The sequence below is a fragment of the Chenopodium quinoa genome, unplaced genomic scaffold, assembly GCF_001683475.1.
Source record: "Chenopodium quinoa cultivar QQ74 unplaced genomic scaffold, ASM168347v1, whole genome shotgun sequence".
NCBI lineage: Eukaryota > Viridiplantae > Streptophyta > Magnoliopsida > Caryophyllales > Amaranthaceae > Chenopodium > Chenopodium quinoa.
In genome coordinates this window covers 3,064,465-3,069,591 of record NW_018743199.1, presented here as the reverse complement: position 1 = coordinate 3,069,591, position 5,127 = coordinate 3,064,465, and the positions used below count along the sequence as shown (strand labels likewise).

The 5,127-nt window shown below is 34.5% G+C and overlaps 1 long non-coding RNA gene across 1 annotated transcript; it reads left to right on the top strand.

Annotated features, from left to right (window-relative positions):
* The first annotated feature begins 1,391 nt into the window (after window positions 1-1,391).
* Window positions 1,392-4,527, top strand: LOC110733521. The gene is made up of 2 exons (XR_002513646.1): window positions 1,392-3,598; window positions 4,070-4,527. It is a non-coding gene; the product is annotated as an uncharacterized LOC110733521 (long non-coding RNA).
* Window positions 4,528-5,127: the final 600 nt, after the last annotated feature.

Genomic DNA, 5,127 nt, shown 5'->3' with positions numbered 1-5,127 from the left:
CCCAAATACCCTCCGGGAGTCCAATTAGGTGGGTGGAACCATCCAATTTGCCTTAAAACGATCATTTTACCAATCCGCAACTTGCACCGATTTTGTGAACTCAAGCCTATCACAAACATTTATGACATCATTTAGTGATCATATATGGTTCCAACAAGAATTATATGACCCTAAGATGTATCCCCTAGGGTCTTAACACTTTTCGCCACCGGGCCCTTTAACCTCAAAAATTTCTCAAAAAGCGTGGATACTAGCCTTTAATTTTGGAATTTTTTGACTTTTTTTCGCCCGGAAATTAAAATTGCCGAGATGTTTACCATGGTCCCTAATATCCTCCGGGAGTCCAATTAGGTGGGTGGAACCATCCAATTTGCCTTAAAACGATCAATTTACCAATTCGCAACTTGCACCGATTTTGTGAACTCAAACCTACCACGAACATTTATGACAATATATAATGGTCATATATGGTTCCAAACGAAATTATATGACCCTAAGATGTATTCCCATGTGTCTTAACACTTTTCTCCACCAGGCCCCTTAACCTCAAAAATTTCTCAAAAAGCGTGGATAATATAGCCTTCAATTTTGGAATTTTTTTGACCTTTTTTTCGCCTGGAAATAAAAATTGCCGAGATGTTTTCCATGGTCCCTAATACCCTCTGGGAGTCCAATTAGGTGGGTGGAACCATCCAATTTGCCTTAAAACGATCAATTTACCAATTCGCAACTTGCACCGATTTTGTGAACTGAAGCCTACCACGGACATTTATGACAATATATAATGGTCATAAATGTTTCAAAATGGCACTATATGATCCTAAGATGTATCGCCTAGGATCTTAATTCTTTTCGCTACCGGGCCCCATTGAAGGAGTTATGTCTTCGTCGTGTGCAATTACTAGATATATAAATGGATCAAATTATGGAGATAATTAAGTTCGTACATTTGGGTCGTCGTTTTGCCATAGCTAGAGGTACTAACGATCTTTGGACTAGTAAAATAGCCCAAAGCCCAATTGGACGGATCCTATAAGGTCACACCAAGGGGCTAGATCAAGCATTAGAGGACGAGACCCACTACAATGCAAGAAAAAGAAGAATTAGCAACTGATTTTTGCGACTACCATAATAAGCAGTTGCAAAAATTATATTTGCAACTGAAAAAGACGAGTAGTCGCAAATTTTGCAACCAATTTTACATAAGTTGCTATGTGGTCACTAATTAACAACTGTTTTTTGCGACTACCAAATAATCAGTTGCAAAAATTTTTTTTGCGACTAAAAAATAATAGTTGCAAATTTTGCAACCGATTTTTTAGTAGTTGCTAATTGGTTGCTAATCAGCGACACTCTTATAATTTTTTTGCGACTAAATTATAGTTGCCAGGGTTAATTATTTTGAAACCATTTTTTAAAAACATTTGTGACTACTATTGCAACTAACATGATAGTCACTACCATTATTTTTAAAATTTATTAATAAAGAAATTAAAAACGTATATAGTATAATAAATTGTTGCCTAAAAAAACAAGAACTAACTATCACTCCTTAATCCTTATTATTCATAATCGCAGTACATACTCTTCTTCCTTTAAAAAAAAACAAACCAAAGGCTTCCATGGCGAATTTCAAAACCAAGTTCAGAACTTCAGAGTGAACTTGTTGCCGTCGTTTTCATCTTCCGTCGCTGCTAGCACATCTCATCCCAGGCTAGTTACGTATTCTTCCCCTTCCTACCGTCCATTCCATCTTTCTCTTAATACAATTTGAGGTTTTTTGTCCAATTTTTTATTTTATTTTGGTTTCCATTGCGAATTGCGGATCGATTTTAATCTAATTATTGTTTGAAATGCGTATTGATTGAGTTGTGAATTGATTTTAATCTAATTATTGATTAAATTGATTGAATTGCAAAATGATTGAGTTGCGAATTGATCTGACTTTAATTTGGTTTCCATTTGAATTGCGTTGATTGAATTGATTTTAATTTGGCTGCCAATTGCTTAATTTAGGGTTATCATTGAAGTCAATTAATGTGAAACCATTCAAAATTGATTGATTATTTAGTTTGTGTATGCGAGATAGCTACAAAATAGCAACCTAGTATTAATTTGAATCGTGAAAGTCCGTTATTTTCCATATTCATTATTTGTTATGTAAAAATAAAAAGTACATTTACCCCACCATCATCTGCATCAAATTATTAGTTAATGCACAATGAAGTGCTCAATTGGATATATAATAGTAGAATTGACTAAACAAAACTGAAAGCCTCGCTGATGCACAAGTTTTATATTGAGAAATGGACTACAACAAACATGTCATGTATATGTAATGTAATTATGATTCTTGTTTTCCCATTTCCTAATTAAGGTTAAATGAAACAGATTTGCAATGGTTAGATTTATGACAGTTAAGCTGTGAAAGTATTGTGAGCGGAGTTGAGGTTATCTATGTTTTGGTTGGGGTTTATAAAATCAATTCCACTAACTGAATAGTAGATTTCCATACTTATTGCAGTCCTTGTGTGTGTTATTGTTAGTAATACATTTGGTGATGGAGTGGTACCAAATTTTCGAAAAATGGTTCATTGATGTATATTATTTGCTGTAGAAATGATTCATTGGTTTATAATATAAATGCCTCGTAAAGCTGGGTGATCCACACTACAGGGACGGTTGCAAATTCTTGCTAATAGTGGCATAAGACTCATCTTAGCTTTGGGTTTACCTTTCATTCTTGTCTGATCTCTTTGTTTAATTTTTTTTTTATTTGTGTGCAAGGGAATTACTTAATAAACTAATTGGCTACAAGAGGGTTGGAATTACAACACTTTGTGATACAATCTCTCATTCAACTGCTGTGTAGGCTCACAAAGTTTAATTTGGTAGGTTTGATGATTATAGATTCAGGGACGTGGTAAAAGAGTCCATGAGCTTTCTTAGCTAGGTGCTTATTGTTGTAAATATGCTTGTTGATTTCATTTGTAAGGTTGACGCAGTACTCAAGAGCAGGTGTTTAGTAGATAAGTCTTGATGCTTCCTTTTAGTTTTTGGCTAAAGCTTGTTCCAATTAGCTTGCACTTCACATAAATTAGTTCTCACACTAACATAGTAGCTTCAAGGAAATGGTCTTTCCTGTAAGAAAAAACAAAAACAAAAAAATAAAAGAAATGTTCTTCAGAAGAGGAGATGACAAACAGAACACTAACATACACACACACACACACAGCTAAAACTCTTTCTCTTTCTACTACACACACACAGCTAGAACAAGTGGATTTGAGTCCATGATTTGTGATCCATGATATACAATTATAATCTTATTAAAAATTAAAGCAATCTCAAATTTACTGAAAATGTTTAATAATACTCTCTATATTTCGAATCTGGTTTCAAGTGTTATTGATTGTTCTTATCTATAGTCTTATTAAGGGTTTTTTAATTTTATTACTTTGTATGCTGGAAAATAAGTCCTTTTGTGCCTATTTTATGATTTGAAATATTTAGTAGGTACTAGGCTCAGCTGCAAAAAAAACTTAATATACCTGGCTGTAATGGCCGATGCTCAACCGCCAGCGACCAGCATCATAAGGTTTTATTTTTTATAACAAACTGATTGGATATTGTGCATTGCGATCTTATTATGAATATCTATCAAATAAATGATCTGAACCTGTTATTAGTTCTTTGTTTTTGGCTTATTGTCATAGATTTTGGAATGTGATCAGAATATCATTAAATCAAGTGTATAAAATGAAGTGTTCTAACTCACTGCATTAGTTGTTGATACTTTGGTATTTTAGGCCCTGAATGTGTACTTATAAGAGGAAGTCTATATTCCTTCCATGCCTCCTAGGCTGCCACCTCTTCATATCTTCCCCTGTCCCCTCTCTTTTCGTGCTTCTTTCTAACATTTGGCACTTGAGAGATTTGGGTGGAAGAAAAAATTGACTGCTGATTTTTAGTAGCCTCTATCGAGTAATGTCTCCGTGTTGTCAAATTTTGACAATTGTGTTTTGTAAATTCTAATGCATATGGTTTCAACTTGGATAATCATGTGCAGCATACATATACTTGGAGACCTGAGTTTGAGGAAAGCCAAAAAATGGCGGCAGAAAGTTTAAAATATGCCAAGGAAATTGCTGAAAATCATGAGATAGAAAAAGCAACATGAAAGAAGAAAAAAAATTGCTATGCACAAAACATCGAAGGATATTACAACCCTTGTCCAACATTACTGTCTTACTAAGCCTCCTACGTCTACTCTCACCCGCTCTCGTGATACATCTAAGTGATTTTTAATTTCTTGGTGATAATTTTGTGAACAACTAATCTTCAATACATATTTGTATATCGTTATTAGTATTTATTGGAAGTAGTTTATATGAGAGGTGATTTTGAAAAAAATTAGTCGTATGGTTGAGAATGTTGTTTTTTAATACATTGATACAAAACTGATGATAATTTTGATTTATTAATATGGTTTGGATATTTGAATAAATTTGACATTTTTTTTTGTGAAAGATATTGGTCCTCGCTAAATTATGGTCTCCAAATATTGGTAGTCAGTCGCTAGATTTTTGCGACTGCGTATTTGTTTTAGAGAATGAGTGCTTAGTTGCAAAATAATTGGTCTCAGTTGTATAATCCGTCGCAAAAAAATTAGTCTTGTAATCGCAAATTCGTCGCAAAATAACTAGTCTTTGTCGTCGCAAAAGTTTAGTCTCGCAGTCGCAAAATTTTGGTCTAGTAGTCGCTAATCCGTCACAAAACATTGGTCTCCGTAGTTGCTAATTCGTCGCAAATATTTTACAACGGACAGTGATTTAGTTGCTAAAATTTTGAAGTTAGTCACTAAATGGTAGTTGCAAAGTCGTTGCAAATCCGTTGCTAAATTTGCGACTATCCAAAAATAAGTCGCAAAAATAGCTTTGCGACGAGGTGTTTAGCGACTAACCAAAGTAGTCGCAAATCTGTTGCAAATCCATTTTTACGACAGATTTGCGACTACTTTGGCCGTCGCTAATTTGCCTTTTCTTGTAGTGACCCCTCATGGGCCTCATCACTCTAGGTGGCCGGCCATATGGAGGATTAGAAGGTGTTTTGAGCTTCGTGCCCTAG